The 25,560-nt window shown below is 44.1% G+C and overlaps 1 long non-coding RNA gene across 7 annotated transcripts in view; it reads right to left on the bottom strand.

The window, feature by feature from the left end:
- Positions 1-25,560, bottom strand: part of LOC144806596 (uncharacterized) — a 394,727-nt gene that overhangs the window by 125,571 nt on the left and 243,596 nt on the right. For 5 of the 7 annotated variants that reach the window (XR_013605842.1, XR_013605841.1, XR_013605843.1 and 2 more), the window contains exons 7-8: positions 17,380-17,686; positions 15,243-15,398 (exon numbers count right to left, since the gene is read on the bottom strand). The exons of 1 other annotated variant lie outside the window; for it this stretch is intronic. This is a non-coding gene — a long non-coding RNA (uncharacterized LOC144806596). The remainder of the gene's footprint in view (positions 1-15,242; positions 15,399-17,379; positions 17,687-25,560) is intronic. One more of the 7 variants, XR_013605844.1, reaches the window with a different exon arrangement.

Below are 25,560 nucleotides of genomic sequence, written 5' to 3'. Positions count from 1 at the left end.
ACCAGAGGTTTACCCCACTCCATTCATTGAAGAGGAAACAACACCAAAACACAAAAAGGTAGAAATACAGACTATTTCAGTTCTAAAAAATGCACTTGGTAGGTCCCCGACAAAAAATATATGTACCATTCCACAAAACACCATAAATAGAAATTTAGAAATAAATGAAAAATGGGTAACTATGGCACTCCACAGTAATCAGAAACAATGATATGGTACCTTATCACAAATAAGAGACAAATGTAATGAAAGTTGAATAATAAGAGTATGCTCATGGAACATAAATGGACTGAGAGCTAAGATCTTAAATGCTCAGATAGACTCCATAGCGGAAACCCCCCAAATTATAGTATTACAAGAAACCTGGGAAACTAAACCATTTATGTTACATGGATACACTGGCTATTATGAGCACGCAATAAAAGAGCGAATGTTCGGACGAGCCAGTGGTGGACAGGCAATATTTATTTCTAACACACTACAGGCACACCATGAACAAGTGATAGTAGACAGTACTAATATCTTGATAGTTAAAGTGACCTATAAAAAAACTAACCAAATCCCTAAAACATTATATTTAATTACGGTGTATATTTTGCCTACAAATCGGAGCAGGGAAGAAACCTGTAGAACCCTGAACAATGCTCTTATCAATATAACAATAGAGGATCCCCTAGCAGATTTCCTTATTACTGGGGATTTTAATTTAAACCTTATGTCATCCCACACAAGAGGCGACATAACACAATTCCAAAACCATCAATGGCTAATTCCTGAACAAGATCTAGGGATAGACAATAATGCTGATGAGAATAAAAAGGGAAAGAAACTAGTAATGGACATTGAAGCAATGGGACTCCGAATAATTAACGGTAGAAAAAACCCAGATGTTCCACCACTAAACAGTTATTTTGGGCATAATGGAGTTTCAAGGATCGATTACACCATGACTTCGTTGCATATGTTCCACAATATTATCTCGTACCAACTAAAGAAAGTAAACGAAAGTGATCATGCTCAACAAATAATTATAATGAACATCGGACTAAATAGAAATAAGGAGTACCAATCGGCTCATGGGCATATTGGCACAACAAATTAGAAAAAACTGTTTTGAAATGTGGAAAACAAAGAAATAATGAACGATGGAGTGGAAAGGATTTTGGAAGTTTGCCTTAAGGACACAGCAGCAAAATCAGTGATAGATCAATGGGAAAACTTCATGGGGAAGCTGACCACACCACAAACCAAAATAAATATCAAGAAGAACCAAAAATATAGAGACCCATCCAGGGATAATGAAAACCACTTAAATCTGCCATATACAATAAGGACATTGAAGAAAGAACGAAACAGGATTGTTAGGCTACTAAAGAAACCAGGGATACAACTGGAAAATCTGGGAAAATTAAAGTCATTAAACCAAAATCTGAAGAAACTAATATGGGGGTGAGAAAAATCTGGCAAAACAAGCAACTTGGGCAAAAGTATTCCACGCTAGCAAGCAAAAGAATACTAGAGACTTCTGGAAGATGATCAATAGCCTTGCTAGACCCAACAAGCAGGTAATCTCATCACCACTAATGGAGCAGGAATGGGAGATCTTTTTGAGGAGACATTTAAATCAGGACACGTCACAGTCAAGAACCCACGAAAAGGAACAGGGGTGCAAAAAAGATAAATCTCCTTTTAATGATAAGAATTTCGATACGCCAATAGTTATAGAAATAGAAGAGATAACGAAACTTATAAAAAAACAGAAAAACGGCGCTCCCGGACGAAATGGGATACCTTTTGCTCTCTTTAAAGAAAACCCAGAACTATGGGCGACCATACTAGAGAAACTATACATAGAAGTTATTAGAACTGGAACAGTCCCTAAGTCATGGCGAGGATCTTTAATAACTCCAATTTTTAAAAAGGGAGACTGGGCTCTTGCAGAAAATTACAGACTGATTACTCTTCAAGACACAGATGCGAAGTTATTTGCAAGAATTCTGTTAACAAAACTATCTGAATGGGTGAGAGAAACAAAGAAATTGCCCTTAAACCAAACAGGCTTTATTCAAGGCCTAGGAACAACAACTAATATAATGGTTCTGGCATTACTAATGGATAAATCAATCAGACTCAAACAACCCCTGTACCTATGTTTTATAGATTTTAAATCAGCATTTGACTGTGTTAAAAGAGACCTTCTGTGGAATAAATTGAAAAAAATGAATATTCCACTCCCCCTCCTCAAGCTGATTCGACTTTTATATACAGAGACATGGGTAAGTGTGAGGATGGGGACGGACGAACATTATCAAAGGAGGTTCCAGCAAAGGAAGGCCTGAAACAAGGCTGTGTTTTAGCCCCCTACTTTTTAACTTGTTTCTTGTAGACCTAACGGGAATACTGGATGAGGAGAATGCGCATCCCCCGAAACGAGCTGATAAACGCCTCACGAATTTGATGTATGCGGATGACGTCATACTACTGAGCCATACCAAAGTGGGACTACAACGTCTAATCATGCGGACTCAAACATACTCAAAAGAGAACGGGATGGTCATAAACGAGACTAAAACAAAGATTATGCTAGTGGCCAAAAACAACAAAAGAAGATATAAAAGTAAATGGATTATGGATACAAAGGAGCTGGAGCAAGTAGAGGTATATAAATACCTGGGTGTGCTATTGATGCAAATGGTAGCTATCAACTGCAAAAAACTGAGACTCAAAGAAAATCGAACTCACTAACTGCAGCATTTAGAATTGTGCAAAAGTCACTTCCCAGCCTAACCTATGGTCCCCTGCTGAATGTAATTGCCGCAAAACTCCTACCGACTATAACTTACAGCAGTGAAGCGATAATGGGCAAGGATAGCGAATCTCTGAATAAGATCATAACCAGAGCCTACCGAGCAATATTTCATTTACCAGCAAATGCGTCCCCCGCCCAAGTAAGGCTAGAGTTCGGACTGACCAACCAGCAATATGCAAGGCAAGGCCACGTTATAAAAGTATGGAATAAAATAAAAATTGACCATAAAAATGAAATATCGCAACTCTTATGGAGAGAAATAAATAAGGACACAAATTCTACTGCGTGGATCTACCTTAGGGAAGCAATAAAGGATTTTGCAATCACGCCAATATGGGAAAACAATATAAATAAGTCATCGTTCAAGAAAATAATTAATACAACTACAAATCATCTATCCATCTTAAACGATAAAGCTATCCTCACCAAAAGAAAACACGCATGGATGGTAATTAATGGATACAAAAAGAAGGAAATCCAACAATACCTGGTAACAACATGGACAGAAAAAAACAAACAGGTTCTCCTTAAAGCCAGATTTAGAATTATGCCGGGCCTATGTCACCTTCCCCCGTGGGAGAGACCGAAAACTCAAATGAAATGCAGACTGTGTAACTATGGTGAGGAAGATATGCTTCATCTTCTCTGTACCTGCCCTATGCTTTTACAGGAGAGGAAATCGTTACTAAAGTTTCCCTTCAAAGCACGTGGCATAAGGACATGTAGACAGGCCTTGATTAATTGCATGAACTCAAACGACATTATTTTAAATGCTATTTTTGTAAAGTTTTTAATGATAGTCAAAAGTAATCTAGATGTCATGCCTATTTTTGATACCTAAGTTTCTTACAAATAACATTTTGTGTTTTTATTCATAAACACAGTTTTTAGTTTTTGTCTGAGATGTGTAATGTTGTAAGATTTTAAATAATCATCACAATAAACGATTTACTTACTTAACTGCTGCACGGCCGCCACAAACTCAGCTGTACATATCTAATAGACCACTTGGTTGTGTTTATTTAGATCACTGCTGACCTTTTTCTGCTGATACTGCGTATAAGTATATCTTAGTTGCAGTGGATTCATGCACACGTTTTCTCTGCGTTTGGCCACAAAGGAGTGCTGATGCTCGAACTGTCATCAGAGAGTTGCATGTCTTTGTGGGAATTTTCGCATGTGGCACCTTCCATTCTGATCAGGTCCAGCGTTCACCTCTAAGGTGTACAAGGAAGCCATGGGTTCTTTGGGGGGTGCAGGTGAAATTTTTGTCTCCATACCGGCCTGAGGGAAATTCTGTTGTGGAGCGAATGAACCATGACTTAAAACAATCTTTGACAGCTAGGGTTTTAGGTACAACGTGCACTAGATTACCTTCCTAGAAGATCTCTGGGTGGGCAGACACCGTACGAAATGCTCTTTGGCATAAAAATGTTTGTCCCGGACCTTGATGGTCTAGACATGGCGGCGACAACCGTACCCTTTGACGTAGATAATCATTCTGCTGTGTTACAGAACCTACAAGAGACTTGAGACAGTCTTGCAAAGGGACACTTGCCCTCCACATATGGAGCTGAAGCTGCTCTACAGATTCTGGTAGATTCCGGTAGTTAGCTGGCTACCCCGAGTCGGTGACCTGGTCTGTGAGAAGGTGGAGAACAAGAAGGTGTTCAGCCCCTCGTATCATGCACCCGTTCCAGTGCTTGGCATGCAAGGTACAAGAACAGTCATTTTACCACCACTTCCGGGTCGCAAGGGAAACAGGTACGACTCCATTGACAATGTCAAACTACAACGAGTGGCAGATTCTTCTTAGTATGACTCCTGCTGTCTCTTGTCCAGCACTGCTGAGAAATTCTGTTTTGGCCTCTGCTGACACCAACATCCCTGACCTTGCTATAGAGATGTCCACAGTCACTAATCCATTATTAAATTCGCCAGCTGGCGATCCACATGAAGATACTGAGTATACATATCCCACGGATTTGTCATTGCCTGGTGTGTAAACAAGTCTAGCTGACAAGTCGCATTTTTCCTTTGACTCTGACTCTATAACATCGAATGTACCATTGATGTTTTCTATTTTTGTTATTGGTTTAAAAGACATTTTTTGGTTCAACCTTGGAATTACATCTGGTTGGTTCTGATCTCCATTTTTTTGTTCATGTCGATTGGATTTGTGATGGTATTTTTCCGTCTGGTAAATGGACTCTATATAACTGAACGATCAAAAATCTGATTAATTGATGGAACTTTGGCCCCACACTCCTCATCATACATCATGAAAAGAGACCAGACTCTTGTCAACATCACAGCCTAACCCGTGCTAGATGTTATTGAATGAGATGCTATAAAATTTCAAATTCATGGACCCACAGAGGTGGTTAATGTTCCTAATATACTTTGTGTTTCAATGGTGGATGTTGTGAAACAAAACATACGTTCTGATGATTGCGATGTCCAAGCCATTGAAGCTCTCTTTTCTGATTTGAACTATTATGCTGCCTTTGATGCTGAGGATTTATATTTAGACTCCACAAACTACGCCGACTTGTTCTGTTACCAACACTATGCCCTTCACTTTCTGCAGAAGGCTAATACATTTAGAAAAATGGTTAATTACACCCAATGGGAACATTGTCTACTCCCATACAAGGCAGCTCAAATACCCTTTTGAATAAATTCACATTTTACTGACTTTGATCGGTCTAACCTGAGTTCATTTTATTTTAAATTAAATTACAAATCTAATTCGAAAGTGAGACTTACTCACTCAAAATTGTTGTATTCCAAATCCTTTATGGATCAGTTAGCAGTGGATGGCTACAAGCTATGGAAATATACCATAGATCTTAAATCTGTTTGGGGTTCTAGACTCTGGCAAGTGCAGGGCACTGAAGCTTTACACTGAGCATGTCTTATTCTCGGCCACATGTTGTTTTTAAATAGTACGATCTCACAATCAACTTGTCTTAGTTTGGCCACTTCAAAACACATGAATACCCCTAAAATTCCTAATCTGCATGCTTACCCTAATTGGAACAATTATACTGATAGATCCCTTGATGAATTACAATCTTTCATTTCAAATTCCTCCTTTAACATTTTGTCCCTGGATCCTGAGGGTTGGTTGTTGTGGCCAACAAGTTCTGATTCTTGTCAACATGGCTTTCTGGGTTTACCCCCTGGCCTTACACAGGACAGAACTGATCCCGTTTTGAAACTTCCCATTTAGTTACCACCTAGTCAGTGGGGAAATTATGTCAAAATTGGCTGAAACAATCCACTCTTTCGTCTGTTAAACATCATTTATCTTTGTTTACCGACAATGTTGATTTAACTGATTTTGTTAGGGTCCTGTGAGTGAAAGATCTACAAGCTATATATATGTGCGATTTACAATGAAGTTTGGGAACTGTTGCAGGTTGAGGCTGCTTCCCGTTTAAGAGCAATAGACCAAGCTAATTTGGAAAAAGTGCTTGCTCTCATTGATAATAGCATTAACACACTCTCTTCCCGGATTTACACCTTGGATAATATTGTTTCATCTGTTGTGGATATTGTGCAAGATGATGTTTCTGTTTTGTTCTATGGTCAAAATCAATTGCGGTCCATCACACAGTTTGCATGGACCTTACAAACTTTAAAATCTAGGAAAGTGCCTTGGGACTACATTAATATTTCGTCAGTGTTTTTACAGTTTAATTTAAAAGAAAACAACAGTTCAGGTCTATGAAGGATGCGTCATATTTTCTATTGCATATAAAAAAATTAGAACCATTACCATTTTCTGTAGCCAAATCTAATTCAGCAGTGTGGCTCATCCATGGTTTAATAACATTGCCTTTTCCTCTGTTTAAGTTTAGTTCATGTATGAAACACTGTTAGAAATGGGGTTACCAATTCTACAGGGGGGAGCATGGAGCAGAGTGGGCAGGCCAAACTCCTGAGCACATGTGTGAAACATCCACTCAGTACCCACAGACGACACACCAGGCACACCACAAAAGAGACACAACACTGGGTTGGAAGTAAAACAATACGTTTCGTATAATCTCCAACCTGCAAAGGTAAAACACAATATTATTAGTAATCACACTGGGGCGCCAACTGGCGCCAGAGCAAAGTATACCAGGGGGATTAAATACAAGGAAAAATGGGAGAAGTAAGAAAAAGGGTTAAGGAAGTCCATTAGTGTCCAGCTGAAATAAAAATTATATAATTGGCATGAAACACAGGGTCAATATTGCAGGGCAAACACAGGCATTAATCCTCGGCAGCAGGCATTAAGCTTAACATAACACATTAGGTATGACGACCCAGCAGACCTTGCACCAGCATCCCCTGCGAAAAGAACATCACGCACCTAGCATCAACACCTGGCATAGGGCGGAGCAGGCCTAAATTATGGAGCAGGAAACACATCTACCAGGGGGCATGAAACCTTTAGCAGGATATTCAGCATACAATAAACATTAGGCACAAGTGTGCATCATGCCTGAACAGGTAACATGAAAACACTAGGCCCGGAACCTGTATGGCCTGTAATCCCCTCTTTCCCTTCCTTTAGCTTGCTTGGGGAGGCCTCACAAAATCAACCAGAGTAAACAGGGCCCAACTACAGTTGTCCCGGGGAGTGGCGGCCGTGAAAAGCAACAGCGCTATTCAGGATTGGGTACCAGGACTACAGGTGAGCCAGTAGCGCTTCAAAGGGGCACAGCGCTTCCACAATAAACAGTTCTCCGGGGCCCCACAGCGCTTCCAGGCGGCACAGCGCTTTGGGGGCTCAGTCCTCCGGATACAGCGCTTAGAGTACACAGCAGCACTCACTGCGCTTGGGCCAGCAGCAGTTCCCAGGGCAATACAGTGCTTAACACACAGCTTCAAGATTGTGGCGCTTAGGGGGCTGACAGCTTCTCAAGCCCCAGCGCTTGGAGGCTCAATGCTTCTTGCAGTCCCAGGCAGTATAGCGCTTGACAGGGGCACAACAGACAGACACTCTCCCGGCCACAACTCCCTAAGGGCACAATCTTCCTCATACAGCTCTGTAGGATCATGCAACACAGCGCTTAGGAGGTACAGCGCTTCCAGATTGTAGCGCTTAGCAGGCAATCAGCAGGTCAGTCTTGGTCACAGCGCTCTGGGGACACAAGCAGTCTCCTGCAGGCCAGCACTTCCAGGCACACGGCGAAAGGGGGGGGGGCGGGCAGTCCCAGTAGCAAGCCCCAGGGTAACACTCCTCACCTCCTGGGGGGTCCAGTCCAAGATGCTCCTTCCCTTCTAGGTGCTTCTCTGCACAGCGCTTGCGTGGCGCAAGGTCCCGGCAGCTTCAGGGACCTAGGGGGGCCCTCCTTCCTCATGGGCCTGGGGGACAGAGCAGTAGGCACTACTGGGCCAGGTCAGCAGTTAGTGGGGGCGTTATCAAAACAGGGCGTAGGCTTTCACCATCCCCACTGCAGCGTGGCCCTCCTCCTGAACAGAAGCCTAAACTCCTGCAGTGGGGCTTCCCCTAGCCTGGGGACAGTAGGAGGGTTCCAGATGGGTGCAGGGTCCAGCACACAGGCCCAAGTGGCGGTATCCCCTGGCAACAGGTCCCCTCACATTCCTGTCCCAGCTCTGTCTCTGCACATGACAACTCTACTGCTCTACCTATACCAGAAAGGCTGGAAGCTTCTAGAAGGTCCCTGGCAGTTCCAGCCTCACTGCCACTGGGGGAAGTGTAGAGCACCTTGTCACTTCAAACACTAGACCGCTAACCCACCTCAGTCAGCCGGCACAAGCAGACAGAAATGGCGTCCATTTTAAAAGTGACATTTCTGCAATGGTAAAAGAACACTAGACCGCCAACCCACTGCAGGCAGACGGCAAAACGCACAACCATGGCATCCATTTTAAATGCGACATTTCACCAGGGTGCATTTTTACAATGGGGGAAAATAAGTGCACACCATTGCATTACATCTACTAGCCATCTCACAACACACATGGCCTATATAACTTTCTACCATGGAGGAGCCATCCTAAATTAGGGGGGTGAAAGGCGAACATTTTTTTGGGGAAATGGACCAAGTCCAACAGGCTCCGTTTAAAGGCATTCTTATGAAGAGTCCGTTAAAAGGTAGGGACGGTTAGTCACCATGGGAGTTGATGGGATTTGTGTGGAGAAATGAGGGATGGAGGAAACTCTCTGGAGGCTCTAGTAATGCAGAAAGTTTACTTCTTGAACCTCCCACTTTCAAGAAGGAAAGATCGATGGCCCAATCCTTTTCTGAACCAATCCTTTTCAGGCAACGCAGTGAGAATCTGGAACTCACTTCCGCCTCAGCTCCGGACCACCTCCTCCTCCCAGGCCTTCAAAACGGACCTCAAAGTTCTCATCCTTCAAAGACACTTCCAAATTTAATTCACGCCCTCTCTATTATCTGAAGGAAAACCTTCCATTATAGAAAAATCTACTCTTTATGACTATGGAAGTGCCTTCACAGTGTGTTCTTGTGGTTTGAGTGTCTGCCATTTATTGCAGTATTAGCCTTCTACCTGTGTTTGGTACTCTTTTGTAACATGCACACGTCACTTTTTTCTGGTAACACACTATTTGCTACCTCTTACATTTTGTTTGCTTTAGATACTTGCACAAGTGCAACCAATGCCTACGTAATGTTTGTTCTTGTGTTGGAGTGTCTGCCATTTATTGCAGTATTACACCTCTATATGTACTGTGTACGCTTTTGTAACTTGCACACCTGTCTCTTTTTCCTCCTGTAATGTACCGTTTGCTACCTCTTGTAATTTGTTTGCTCACAATTGTCACTTTTGCCTCATGTAACTTAACGTTTGCTTTTGTAATTTGTTCACTTGTAATTTTCTCCTCATGTATCATTACTGTTCCTATTGTGAAGCGCTCCGACACCTTCGGGTAAAGTCTGCGCTATAAAAAAAATTAAAAAATAATAAAAGCATCACTGTCACTACGGTGGTGATGAGAAGTCAGTTGTTATTCAGGATGCGATTGCAGTCGCAACCACCTCCACTGTTTCTTTTGTGTTGTTTTGTGGCAACAATTTTAGCTGCGATGGTGATGGGAGTGTAAAAGGACAAACGTGATGATTTGTATGAGAGAGGCCTGGGCATGAATGACTTTGCGTGGTTGTGTGTGGCACTAAATAGGCAACTGTGTGCAAGAAAGCTTGTGTACAGATTACTAGAGTTTGCATGGTACACATTACGTGTGTGTTACTGTGCCTGAAGTGCAAGGGCAGTTGGATTTTGGTGTTCTGCACACATGCAAGGAAGGGGGCAGAGGGGGTGCTGAAAATGACAGAATGCTGGCTTTGCACTGCCTTTGTCTCGGTCTGCTTCGTACAGCCCTGTGCCGTGAATGCTTCAGTACCGGCAGCAAGCTCCTGCTCACCTCTCCCATCCTACGCTTTGTAAGGCTTATATAACACTGTTATTTATTGTTGAAACATCAAGTTACCATTTGATGAGATTAGGAACGGGAATGACTGCCTTGCACGGAGGCAACTTCTGGACGGTAACAATAAACAAAATAAGTAGAAACGGGCGCCCTGCTGAAACATGAAGCGCGGCGCCCGTGTGGAGAAAAGTAATACGGGTGTGGATATAAAAGCAGTAGTCCCCAAAGGAGCATATATACAACTACAGCGTAACAAAACTGTAGTTGGCCGGTGCTCCTGAGAGAAAACCGGAAGAGATGTTACAGGAGTGCCAACCAATCAGAAGCTAAAAAGGAAGAGTGATGGAGGAGTAAACCAATGGCAAGCAGCCAGGTGGGATCACACTCCTTGTAATGATTACAGCAGGTCTTGCATACAGCGCATGCGCTGATGCTCAACCTAAAAAATATGTGAGGGGGCAGAGTGGGCACACCCGAAAGGAACCCCCCCCTTTTAAAAGGCTGGCCACAACATGGACAACATGCCGTGGCAGCCGTTACAGGACTCTTGGACATGGAGCCAATTGAAATGGAAAGATGATAACAGTTACAATGTAAATGATTTGTGAATGGTACCACACTAATTTTAGGAATGGTCTGTTTTAAGGTGATTTTACCCTGTGAAATTAAAGGATGCTGACTGTTACAATATAAATCATTTGTTGTCTGTTCCAAGCTGTTCTAAGCTGATTTTAATCATGTTTAAGAGAAAACAGTTTTCTCATGATTTTCTCGCCAGCAGGTGCAGTGAATGTCAGCGGATATAAAGTGTTCTACTGCTGCCTCCCAGAGTGTTCTAAAGAACAACTAGAGCGCTAACAGTGTTACTTATGACAATCTATGTGATACCAAAGGGGATGATGGACGGAGCGTTTGAGCAAATCAAACACTTACCCCCAGTCAACTGAACTGGGTTTAATCCATCACCATTCTTTAGCTCACTCCACCACCCCAGTTCAGACATGGCCATATGCAAATCAGTCTGATCCTGTGCCTCATGGAAACATTCCAGCCCGAACTGCCAAGCCATGTCTTCCCTGGACCGGAAACAAGCATCCTGGGACCGGTTTCGGATTCATAATCCTCATCAGCCAGGCTATCTTGAATCCAGTGGTAGAGTGAGCAAGCGACCCACGTCTGGGCATACCCTGCCACACTTAGGGCGAACAAAGCGATACCAAATGGGATGATGGACAGAACGTTTGAGCAAATCAAACACTCACTCTCAGTCAACTGATCTGGGTTTAATGCATCACCATTCTTTAGCTCACTCCACTATCCCAGTTCAGACATGGCCATATGCAAATCAGTCTGACCCTGTGCCTCATGGGAACCGTCCAGCCCAAACTGCCAAGCCATGTCTTCCCTGGACGGGAAACAAGCATCCTGGGACCGGTTTCGGATTCATAATCCTCATCAGTCGGCTATCTTAAATCCAGTGGTAGAGTGAGCAAGGGACCCACTTCTGGGCATACTCTGCCAACTTAGGGTGAACAAAGCGATACCGAAGGGGATGATGGACGGAGCGTTTGAGCAATTCAAACACTCACCCCCAGTCAACTGATCTGGGTTTAATCCATCACCATTCTTTAGCTCACTCCACCCCCACAGTTCAGACATGGCCATATGCAAATCCGTCTGACCCTGTGCCTCATGGGAACAGTCCAGCCCGAACTGACAAGCCATGTCTTCCCTGGACCGGAAACAAGAAACCTGGTACCGGTATCGGATTCAAGATGCTCATCAGCCAGGCTATCTTGAATCCAGTGGCAGAGTGAGCAAGGGACTCACGTCTGGGCATACCCTGCCAACTGAGCGTGAAAAAAGCGATACCAAAGGGGATGATGGATGGAGCGTTTGAGCAAATCAAACACTCACCCCCAGTCAACTGATCTGGGTTTAATCCATCACAATTCTTTAGTTCACTCCACCACCCCAGTTCAGACATGGCCATATGCATATCAGTCTGACCCTGTGCCTCATGGAAACAGTCCAGCCCGAACTGCCAAGGTATGTCTTCCCTGGACCGGAAACAAGCATCCTGGGACCGGTTTCGGATTCATAATCCTCATCAGCCAGGCTATCTTGAATCCAGTACTTTGTAATTATGGACATTTTATAAGTTAATAAATTAAAAATAAAAAAATAAGCCAGCCTCCCTTTGCACGTCCTATGGTGGAAGGGGAAGCCATTTTATAAAAAGGAATAATAATGAGAAACCAGGAAGCAGAACTTACAGCCGACTGATCCGGTAACTCCCTGGTACCGTGCATTGACACTAACTGTAACGCGGCAATTCCGAAATGGTCCCGATTCCGGGTGGCTCCGCCTTCAACTAGGCGTCCATTTACCACAGCTCGCAGCCCTAGCAGATCGGGGCAAACTCTCCTCGGCATTAGAGACTTAAAACATTAAGGCATTTAATAAGTGTCCTGATGATGGTCCCCATAACCAAGTAGTGGGACCGAAACGCTGTCGACTTGTTGTGCACCTTATACTAAACCTGATTTATATGTTATGTATATGTAATGGTTCTTGCTTTATACTTCTGTACATTAAAATGATTACAGAAATCGCTGCTTTTGCCTTATAAGCCCTGTCCTGTCTCTTGTTAACCTTCTGTACTGATCTGATTGTGTCTGGGTACAGGCTTGTGCCCCACACTGTTGATTGTTGAAGGTATTCTCCTTTTATACCTAACTTTCAATTGAGTAAATAATTGAAGACCTCTGTCCGGCTGGACATGTCGCTCCAAATATAGAATTGAATTGTCTATATTTATTGTTTCTCATATATTTTGTATGCATGGGACCGTTGTTGTTTTGTATTTTATAAAAAGGGGCAAAACCATTCAGGATAAAAGAGTCCGATGTATCCCATGTTTCTTGTAGGGTAACAATATGACTGCACCTTATTATTACAAGCCACGCCTCCACATGTTTTTTAGCCCTTAGTCCTGCAATATTCCAGGATATAATTCTAAGATTCAATGGGTCTGGTTGGGTGGGGACAGATGTTAAGGGAGTGTTTATTAGTCACCCTGTAACCTCCCCAACCCCAGTCGAGGCCAGTTGTCAATCAATACTATCTAAATCCCTCAGTGGAGCAAATCTATTTGCAAGGGGGATAGCTGAGTTCATGGTTTTTTAAACATCGTTTTATTAAACAGGCTCATAATATCTCAGACATTGCATTAAAGACACACATAATTGACCGTTTTGATACATTGGTACCTATAAAGTTTCATCAAAGCCATCACAACATTAAAAGTACACTCAACTGAGTTCATATTTGAGCAATGTATTGACCTTACTGGTTGGAAACCGATGTTTGTGCTCTGGGTTCTTTGACGTGGTACCCATGAAGGATAACATAAAATAAAAGTAAAGCAAGAACATCTTAATTCCAGTTTTAAAATCTCGTCTGCGTACCCTGTGAATCATGGTTTTTATATGTATCGGGTACGTAAAGTTAACCACAATGCAGTCGCCCTCCCTATCTTTCTTTGTGGAGGATCCGACCCATCCCACTCTTCTGACCATGATGACATGAGGTGATGAATGGAAACCATTTATTAACGAATTGTCCAGCCAGTGGGTCACTTTGTGTAGCAGGTCTATCGTAGACTCCCGGGTACCCTGCTTAACTGGGGGAGCCCGCTCAGAACGGCCACTACGGGGATTGACTCTGGAGGCAGATGTGATATATCAGTGCTCCCTTCTAGCTTCTGAGGATCGCTGGGGGAATTTGGGTCCTGCAAATTGGACCGAGAGTTGTTGTGAGGGTCAACCTTATGAGCATCTAGCATAGTTCCTTTATTGGTGCAAGACCCCACCCACACCACAGCAGAATAGGCATGCATGAATAAATACACAACACAACATTTTTGTTTGAAGAATATATTGCTGCAGGTTTTGGACTCCTCCTAGAATCCCGCAGAAGAGAGTGGGGGTGAGGAAGTGCCCAAATGTAACTAAGGGGTGGCCTTCCTCTGAGGTGGCCCCCGGCTGAGGGCAGCCGCAATCTCAATGGGACTGCCCACCACTGCCCCATTTATTGTGATATTCCCAGGCTCATTTGTGAGCGTATGCCCTTCTGTTGGGGGGTATTTATTTCCTAGACCTGACTGCAAACTACTTTTGGCATCCTTGGGCTGGCAGCCACTTGTTGAGGGGGCTGAGGACGCCGTTCCAACACACTGTGTTTTCCCTGCACCATCCGCCACCTACCCAGTCGCTGCTCCCAAGTTCCTGAGTAAATGACGAGAGTGCAACTCAGGGGCCTGATGAAGCAAAGCTTCTACCTTAGTGAACTGCAGATAATTAGGTACCAAAAGTTTTTTTAACATATCTTCAATTCTGGGTAACAACTCAGACACAAACAGACTCAAGTCCTCCTGGTGTAAAGCAACTGGACCAACAGCCTTCTTGGGTATCTGCAGAGTTTTTTTCCCCTCCTCCTCTCGTCCTTTTAATCGGTGGTTCAGTGAAAGAAGTGACTTCAACTTGGTTTCCACCCACTCCAAATGGCAGATCAATACCAAAAGCAATAATCGCCATGGGTACCCTCTTGCCACCATTTTCCATTTGCAAAGAGTCAATAGGGGGCAATAAGGTCTGAGGATGATTTACTAATTCCAGCGAGAGCCTCCTTTGAGTTAGTGCAAATTTTGTTTGACAAAACTTTTGCCTTCCTGGCTACAAACATGTCCAGAGGAGTAACTGTGCTGCCCCCTCCTGGCGGGCCCGTGCTTTGCTTCCTTTTCCCATTCATTTTAAGCAACTGTGTTTTAAGGAACCTTTGCAGAGAACTTTGCAATTATGCAAAGTGATCAGGGTGTAGTGCCTTGCCGGATAAATAATGAGACTTAAAAAGAAACCTCTCCCACAGACTTGCACAGCAAGAAACACTCACCGCTGACAGATTGCATGGACCAAAAACAGAGCAAAGAATACATTAAGTAACTTAATAAAGTACCTTAAAAAGATGCCCCAGATCACAGGGGTTAGAGGGATGGCCCAGCCCAGCCTCTTCCGGACTCTGATGGGCACAGACAGGCCCGCCCTTGGCTGCGCTGTTCAAGAGCGTTGCTGGGGAAGGCAGTATTGTCCAGTGCGCCGGTCTCCCACCTATCTAATGCATCGTAATAAATATATGTTTAGAGTTAACAGATTATCCTTTTGTATGAATTTAAGTGTATCATAGCCAAAGAAAGAACTCAAGGTGGCAAGAGGAAAGGCACTAACTGGGTTGGTGGGTAGAAGCCACCACACACTGTGGACAATGTGGAGAGGCCACCACTCACTGTGGACACTGTGGAGAGTCAGTCACTCACTGTGGGCTGTGTGGAGAGGCAGCCACTCACTGTGGACACTCTGGAGAGGCAGTCACTCACTGTGGATACTGTGGAGAGGCAGCCACTCACTGTGGGTTGTGTGGAGAGGCAGGTACTCACTGTGGACACTGTGGAGAGGCAGTCACTCACTGTGGGCTGTGTGGAGAGGCAGCCCCTCACTGTGGGCTGTGTGGAGAGGCAGTCACTCACTGTGGGTTGTGTGGAGAGGCAGGTACTCACTGTGGGCACTGTGGAGAGGCAGTCACTCACTGTGGGTTGTGTGGAGAGGCAGGTACTCACTGTGGACACTGTGGAGAGGCAGTCACTCACTGTGGGCTGTGTGGAGAGGCAGCCACTCACTGTGGGCTGTGTGGAGAGGCAGTCACTCACTGTGGGTTGTGTGGAGTGGCAGGTACTCACTGTGGGCACTGTGGAGAGGCAGTCACTCACTGTGGGTTGTGTGGAGAGGCAGGAACTCACTGTGGACACTGTGGAGAGGCAGTCACTCACTGTGGGCTGTGTGGAGAGGCAGCCACTCACTGTGAGTTGTGTGGAGAGGCAGCCACTCACTGTGGGCTGTGTGGAGAGGCAGCCACTCACTGTGGGCTGTGTGGAGAGGCAGCCACTCACTGTGGACACTGTGGAGGGGCATCCACTCACTGTGGGCTATGTGGAGAGGCAGACACTCACTGTGGGTTGTGTGGAGAGGCAGCCACTCACTGTGGGCTGTGTGGAGAGGCAGCCACTCACTGTGAGCTGTGTGGAGAGGCAGCCACTCACTGTGGGCTGTATGGAGAGTCCGCCACTCACAGAGGGTTGTGTGGAGAGGCAGTCACTCACTGTGGGCTGTGTGGCAAGCAGGTAAACTCTGTGGGCTCTGTGGAGAGGCAAGCACTCACTGTCGACTGTGTGTAGAAGCCACCACTCACTGTGGGCTTCGTGGAGAGGTAGCCACTCACTGTGGACAATGTGGCAAGCAGGTAAACATTGGGGACTGTGTGGAGAGACAGTGTGAAAATACAGTTTTTATGGTGGACGAAAGCCCCTCCATTTTGTGTTTTCCAGCAACCATTTTGTGTTAATCTTCTCTAGCCTTCCACTTCAGCACATATAACGTGGCCGCTTCATCTGCACAAAGAAATGTTGAGACATCGATTGACCCCAGAGCATATGTTTGTACTTTGCTTTATGACACACAAGTAGAGCAGGGTGCATTGCTTAAAGGTCAATGACTCATTTGTTTAACTTTCCTATCTAACTACTGCCAATGTATTACAGTTAACTAAACACTGCTGATGGTGACAAATTACTGTTGACACAAGAGACATAACCTTTTGTTCCATATCCGGATGAGTAATCAAGTGAGCGCCTGACTCTGTAACCACAGGCCCGCCTATGTTTATACTTGGCACAAGTTATGCATAGTTCTGCTTTATTCTGTGTATCACAAGATTATTGATGACTGATGGGGTTTAGCGAGTAATCTTTATATTTGCGTTCTGCATGCCAAATATACATATTTCCAGAGTGACTGGTCCCGACTAGTACATGGGTCCGTCCTGGGATCATTAATCATCCTTGGCAGTTGCTGATTTGTATATCCATTCCCACCTACGCTTATTCCAGCACAAAAGGTATATAAGGCTGTCTATGACTTTGTAAATTGTCCACTTCTCTCATAGCCACATGGTGCTGTGAGGTGGTGTACCCGCTCGAGCGCAATAAAATCTTTTTATGTTACAGTTACCTCCGACTGCTGGTCTTCCTTTGTGAGCATACCTGGGCGAGGTAGAAGAAATCCACTTCGACAAATTGGCGACCACGAAGGGACTTCTCCGTGGGACATCCAACGGCTAACTGAGTCCGTGGTTGAGAGGTGCGACTGAGGACCGAATGATCGTAGGGGCCCCCTGCACGAAGGAGACAGCGTTTCTCCGCAGCAGCTGCCATCTGAAGTCCCGACTGGCCTCTTGACACAGGATTCCCCGGCAGAAGTCCACGAGCTGATCCCTTCTGAAACAGACGTGTTGTCCGAAGACCAACAGTCGGACGATTCAAGGACACACCACAGATTGGTGAGATTGTTCTGTTGCATGTTTTGTTAAAAACAAGTTTGGTTAACCAAAGGTTTTAATAAGTTGTGGGTAAAACAGTAAAAGAATAGTTATAACTAAAAATAATAGGAACAATGAAGAAATGCATTTCTAAAACGATCTGTTGTATAAATTCAGGTCACCGGTTGGACGAAAGCGTCCCCGCCCCTGTGGAAGATAGTCCAGGTTGGGTATTAATGATAAAAAAAGGAATATCCGTGAATTTATACAATAGAATATGGCATGATTACACAAAAAAGGATAAAGAATTACAGTTTCCTATTGATGGTACCTTTGATTTAGCCAAGTTACAGTATTTACAGCAATGTATGATGGAACGAAAAGTCCGACCTGCTATGTTTGAAGCATTTCAAACATGGGAGAAATATGCTAGAACTAGGAACATGAAACAAAAACAAGATAGAGAGAGAGAAAAGAATAAAACAACTACGGCCAAAGTGGCAGATTATAATAATATGAAGATAAGTGAGAATATAGAACAGCATGACAGAGAATTTAGGATGAAAACAGAAAAATGCTTTGTCGCAGTAGACCAAAGGAATTGCCCTCCTCTTGATGAGGTATTAGAGGACTTGTTAGACAAACCTCCCCCATATAATATTGCCCAAATACCGGCTCCCCCACCAGGTCCGGGAATTGGAGGCCAACAGCTTAACATTGTTGCCCCACCACAAGCACATCCTGTGCACCCTCCCGTTGTACCGGCCCAACAAGCATCCGCCCCTGCTGCACCAGCTCAGGCCCAACAAACAGCCCAACAAACAGTCTCTCCTACTAATAATTCGCAGGGCACACATGGATCTGTAGGAAACATCCCAGCAACACCGTCTGCTCCAGCACTTTCCAGCAAGACACTACCAGCACCAATGACACCACTTGCTTCACAGAGTGATTCCCCCGCAGTAAATGCACAAAGAGGGAACATTTGGCCGAATTCCCCTTGGTTTACATCACCAATGACGAGTAGACGAACACCAGACACAAACATTAGACACACCCGATTAGGCTTTAACGAAAGGGAAACTATAAAAAAGATGGCATACAAATGGATGGACCTTGGGGAAGAAACAAAAACAGGAGCCTGGGAAACGTTTAAAGGAATGAGGGAACTGAGAGCTAGAAATCTTGTTATTAATAGTATGGCGACTAGATTGCTTGAATACTGTGAACTCTTGCTAGAGAACAGTACCGTTTCTTTCAGAATACCAGTGTGGTTACACAAATTATGGAGGCAGAGCGAACAATCTATATTAACAGACACAGAATGTGAAGATGCGTTTAAGGCCTGTTATCACTACCACAAAGAGTTAGATTTTATTATGTATACCGCCACCGGTCAACATATCAACCAGCATTTTGGTCCAGAACACGAGCATGATACCTCAGCTTTCCCTATGAGAGAAGTGCACCCAATTCCTGATCCAAGGGGTGGAGCTCACCCCGCCATCCGACAATATGTGCACACCCCATGGACGAGGGCTGATCTATTGGCCCTAAAGAAAGAGTTGCCTGATCCTAGAAGTAATCCGAAAGTGTTTTATGAACACCTTGAATCTGCTCTTAGTTTGACGCCCATGATATTGAAAGATGTTGACCTTCTGTTCGATTTTTTGGTACCGCAGGAATTATGGCGCCCCGTTAGGGATCATAATTCGGCACAAATTAACTGGGCAGCCATAGCAGCTGCGGATACTGGTAGAGGAGCAGGAGAGGATGTGCCACAAGTCTTAAAAGATTTACCTGGACACATTATAGCACGCATGCAGGAAATTCTGCCAAGACAAAAAGTAGACTGGGATAAAATGACTGCATGTAGACAGAAAGAGGGAGAGGAAGTGACTGATTTTTTTAGCAGAATAGAAGAGATTTTTAAAGGACACAGTGGACAAGACATTCAGACAGTACAAGGAAAGCGCATTTTCGCTAACCAGTTCGTTAGTAACATTTTACCTGACTTATCGGACAGTATAAAGACATACGAAAGTACATGGACTGCTAAAGACCCAGCTGAGTTATTGACAATGGCTTGCTATTATGAGAATAAGAGAAATTCAGAAAAGGGAAAGAAGGATAAGCAAATGAAGGAATTAAAGACTAAAGCTTTAATGCAGCAAGCTTTTCCTGACAGAGGAAGGACAAGAGGACGTACAAATTTTCAGAGGGCAGGTGGACGTAGTCGTGGGGTTGGTCGAGCTGCTTCAGCTCCGGCGCAACAGAGAGCAGGGTTAGGATACAATCAATGTGCTAACTGCTACCAGGAGGGACATTGGAGGAATGAGTGCCCTTTGTTACAGAGCCAGGGTCAAGCTATGAGAAATAATGCGAACACTTACAGGGGAAACTCAACTCCCCGTGTAGACAGAGGGAGAGGTAGAGGACAGCAAAGAAATTACAGTGACGCTGAACAGACAAACTATTTTGACAATAGAAATAATGCGTACTTCACTCAAGATTATGCACAATATGATGACAATGAGGACTGGACACAATAGGGATGCCCAGGAGAGGACAGGGAGCGAGTGCAGATACCAGTGGATTCTTCAGGCCCATATGTAAAAATGGTAGTTGAAGGTGAAGAGAGGAAATTTCTTCTAGATACTGGTGCCACTAATACATCGATTTCCCACCGCTTGCTCCCCCATGTTCCTCTCTCGGGAAGATTAGATAAGTCGGTGGGATTTTCAAATGCTGTTGTTACAAGCCCCATTTCGCGACCACTGGATTTCACAATTGGTCCTATAACAGGGAGTATGCCATTTGTACTAACAGAGAAATGTTCCCTAAATTTGCTTGGTTTAAAAGCTTTGAAAATGATGCATGCTACTATATACTGTACACCAGATGGTGTTTACTTAACTTGTAAGAAGCAAAAAGTGTCTAGACAATACATGGTTACAGATAAAAATCACATTCCACCTGAACTGCGAGATATTGATCCAAATTTATGGGCACATGGACCAAACGATGTAGGGAAAATGGATATTGAGCCAGTGCATATTACAGTAAAGCCAAATGTCAGACTACCTCGCATCCCCCAGTACAAAATATCAAAAGAAGGTGAGGAAGGTCTGAAATTAGTTATCTCAGACTTATTGCAACGGAAGATAATACAAGAAGTTACAAGCAGTCCCTGTAACAGTCCAATTTTACCTGTGGTTAAACGTGATGAAGGAACAGGACAGGTCAAATATAGGATGATTGTTGATTTGAGAGCCATAAATAAAATAGTGGAACCACAATACCCTGTTGTACCCGACATTACAGCAATGTTTTCATCTGTACCACCTTCAGCCCAGTGGTTTACTGTCATAGATCTGAAGAACGCTTTCTTCAGTATCCCCATACACCCAGACAGCCAGTATTTGTTCAGTTTCAGTTTCCAAGGGCGATCGTATAAATTCTGTCGGGTTCCCCAGGGGTATACAGAAAGCCCTAGCATCTATAGTCAGGCATTAAAAAGACAACTAGATGACTGTGCTTTACCACCAGGTACAGTATTACTGCAATATGTGGACGATTTACTGTTAACAGCTGAAACAAATGAAATTTGTAAGCAAGCTACGCATGCTATTCTAACTTTTCTTGCTTCGCATGGACACAAGGTTTCGCCAGCTAAGCTACAGTACTGTCAACAGGAGGTAACCTACTTAGGTCATCTCCTGTCGAAAGGTGGGAGGAGATTATCATCTGACAGAATACAAACAGTGCAGAACATTCCCAGACCTAGAACACAAAAAGATGTGCGTGCATTTCTTGGAATGGTCTCCTTTTGTAGGCAATGGGTACCAAATTTCTCTTATCTGGCCAAACCATTACTGTCCTTGACTCACAAAGATGTGGAAGATCCTGTTCCTTGGGATCAAGAGCATCAAGATAGCTTTGTGGCTTTGAAAACTGCTTTATGCAATGCACCTGCTTTGGGCACACCAGATTACACTAAGAACTTTGCATTGTTCGTACATGAGAAAGAAGGATGCGCAATGGCTATACTAACCCAGAAAAATGGAGAGAAGAATAGACCATGTGCCTATTTTTCCTCAACATTGGATCCGGTAGCAAGAGGTCTACCGAACTGCCTCAGAAATGTTGCTGCGGCGGCTGCTGCAGTAAGACAGGCAGACTCTATTGTACTTGGACATCCAGTTGTGGTTTACGTACCTCATTCAGTAGACATACTGCTGAACAAAACCAAAACTCAACATTTAACTAATGCCAGGTTGACTCAGTATGAGCTAATACTAATGGCCACTAACGTGACCTTGCAGAGGTGTAACACCATAAACCCAGCTACTCTGATGCCTCTCCCTTTGGAGCAGGATGAAGTACAACATGATTGCGTGATTGTTACTGAAACTGAAACAAAAGGTCGAGTAGATTTGGCAGACACACCTATGCAAAATGTCGATGGAACACTATTTGTGGATGGCTCTTGTCTAAAGAGACCAGATGGAACTACCTCTGCAGCCTATGCAATCACAACAAGTAAGACAGTTGTTGAAACATGTAAAATAGAACAGATGTCTGCTCAGGCAGCCGAGTTGATTGCTCTAACTAGAGCATGTGAGCTCTCAGAGAAGTTAGCCGTAAACATTTACACCGACAGCCAATACGCCTGGGGGGTGGCACATAACTTCGGCCGTTTGTGGGCCGAAAGAGGGTACATCACATCTGGAGGTGCGAAAATACAGCACGGCACCTTGATCACAAGACTACTAAATGCTCTTGCATTACCAACTAAATTGGCCATCATGAAGTGTAGTGCACACAAGAAAATTACAGACCATGTAGGTCAGGGAAATGCTTTTGCTGATGAAATAGCAAAACACACTGCGTTGAATGAGTACACCTTAACATATGTAGTGTCACAAACTAAAGAAGAAGAGACAAACATTGACCCATACAAAGAGATAAAAGATATTCAAGATTTTGCAAGTGAAGATGAAAAGAAGCAGTGGGTTAAGGAAGGATATTATTTTGACACACATTTCGGGGCTTGGATGCATACAGTGGGACCTTTGAAGAAATGGGTCCTGCCCGACAGTTTTCTCCTACCCATGCTTCACATGGTTCATGGTCCTGCACACTTGGGGGCTGATGGAATGACAAATACCATTGAAAAGATATGGGTCAACAAAAATATTAGGAAGACAGCTGTAAAACTATCCAAGAACTGTATGACCTGTGCCCTTCATAATGTAGGAAAAGGGATACAAGTACCACCGGGTCATTTCAGATTGCCAGAGTACCCCTTTGAATGCCTTCAGATGGATTACATAGAAATGCCCCCTGCCAACGGCAAAAGATATGTTTTGGTTGTTATATGTAGCTTCAGTAATTGGGTGGAGGCATTCCCCTTGAAAGACAACACCGCATTAAGCACAGCCAAGATGTTGTTGAAAGAGTATTTCTCACGCTATGGCTTGGCCAGAAGCCTCTGGTCTGACAACGGGGTACATTTTTCGAATAAAATAATGGATCTAGTATGTCAAGGATTAGGGGTGCAACAAAAGTTCCATTCAGTGTATCATCCAAAAGCGGCAGGGCTTGTGGAGCGCTGCAACGCTACATTGAAAAAAAAACTGCAAAAAATATGTGCATCAAGCACTCTCAGTTGGGTAGATGCCTTGCCCTTAGCCTTGTTCTCTATGAGGACAACTGTTACATCCAAAAACAGACTCTCTCCATATGAGCTCGTTATGGGGAAACCAGCAAATGTATATGGGTTTGCCTCTCCACCAAAGTTGCAAGAATTGACGCATTCTGCTTTATTGGATTATTGTAAAGAACTAACTTCTGCCCTGTCTACCATTCGTCAACAGGTCAGAGACACTTGGTCCCCGCCTCTGGAAGGAGAAGTGCATGATATCAGGCCCGAGGACTGGGTCCTGACCAAAAACTTTGTGAGGAAGAACAGCCTACAGCCCAGGTGGAAAGGGCCAGCGCAAGTTTTGTTAGTCACACAGACGGCGGTTCGATGTGACGGACACAAAAACTGGATTCATCTTTCAAACGTGAAGAGAGCACCACCATTCTGGCCGAGCTGCCCCCGGAAGAGGACCGTTCTGACCGAAGGACTGGTGACTGCACTCCTGCATGCATCGATGATCAACCAGCTGCATCAGGATACAATCTACGCCCAAGGAAATTGAAGAGTGCTTAGGACGGAGCAAGCACCAACTGCCGCACTGAATAGTGCCAACTTTGAAGGACTAACTTGTGCAGTGAGGTTAGTAAAATAAGGACACTGCCGACTCTGAGCTGAAAGGAAAAGAAAGTAAAGAAATACCTCCGAGGCCCAGCGACCCATAGGAGGAGAGGGTGTGAGGTCAAAAACAAAAATTCTTTGTATTAATACTACCAATTGCAAAGTCTGTAACAGTGAGGCCTATAACGAACACTGTTGAACTGCCGCACTTGTGAGATTGTATATTTCAAAATCCGAAGTATTTCGAATGGTATATTTGTTTGGAAGAACAACAAGACACCTTCCTTTACTAGAGATGGAGGATACATATTCCACCCTTAGATTGAACAAGAAGGGGCGCTGGTACTCCAAACTATGCATATTTTGTATGTTATTTTGCATAATGTCTTTGGTCATTGGATTATTATATCTCCTAGAGCTCTACCATCCTATTGCAAAAACAGCCCCGCTCCCATCAGAGCTTCCCTCTGACTTTGTCCCCTCAGTTACAGTACCACCAGAGGATATGGATCACAGAGAGGAAATGCGTCACAATTCTTTCCTTACCCTACTTCATCAGACCCATCAAGTCATTGATAAAAATAATTTTTGGATCTGTATGCAATTCCCAGCTTATGTAGATGAAGGTATACCCCTTCTCCAAGTACCCCTACCATTTGAAGCGTCCTGTTATGCATTACACATTGCAATGCTGAAGGTTGAGTTAATAAGAGTTTTCAGTAGCTTAGTAACTTCCCGTTCTACCACCAGAACATCAACTACCTCCTTGTATACCCATTATGATAAAGACATTCTCCAGTCAGGGAATTGCTCTGAAGTTATTTTGCCCAATGCAACATTCCCATTTTCAAATATATTCACCCCACTGTCTTTGGTAAAGAATGATAGCACACCTCCGCTCCATAGGGACACCAGAGAGATACCCTTTTTGAAAATGAGGCAGCGTAGTGTACTTGGGAGTATATGTATTAGGAGCAACGGTACCGCCAACATGGGGAATAGTACCAATTGCAATATGACATTTGAAGTGTCTTCCCAGGAAATAACTGTTCCACTTTATGTTGGTGACTCAGTCTATTTCATTTGTGGTTCCAGGGCCTACATTTGGCTGCCAGTGAACTGGGGTGGCTGCTGCCACCTGGGTCTTGTAACACCAGCATTGTCTGTAAAAAGTACTGCAGAAGTGAATAGAGCATCCAGAACTCTAAGGGGCAGGAGGAGTGTTGATCAAGGAGATACAGTGGGTGAGATAGCTGGTGATGTGCTAAAGGCCTTTGTTCCTTGGTATGGCCCTGCCATAAATTCCAGAAACATACGTAGGTTGTCCCGTCTATTAGAGGCGACTATAGAGGAGACCGCAGGTGTAATTGAGAACATCACAGTTGAGCTGAAAGCTCTTAGACTCGTTGCCCTTCAGAACAGGGTTGTGCTAGACATGATGTTAGCAGAACGGGGTGGAGTCTGTAGGGTGATCGGGTCCTCCTGCTGCACATATGTTCCTGACTCATCTACATCAGTTAGAGAAGCTGTCAAGAGGCTATATGATATAGGAGCTCAGGCCCATAGTGATGTTGGCCCCTGGGATCCTGTAGGTTCCTTTTGGAATGCTTTATCTGCTTGGGGCTGGAAGATTGGGTTGTT

Source organism: Lissotriton helveticus (assembly GCF_964261635.1).
Source record: "Lissotriton helveticus chromosome 1_1 unlocalized genomic scaffold, aLisHel1.1 SUPER_1_unloc_9, whole genome shotgun sequence".
NCBI lineage: Eukaryota > Metazoa > Chordata > Amphibia > Caudata > Salamandridae > Lissotriton > Lissotriton helveticus.
This window is presented reverse-complemented; position numbering and strand designations above follow the sequence as displayed.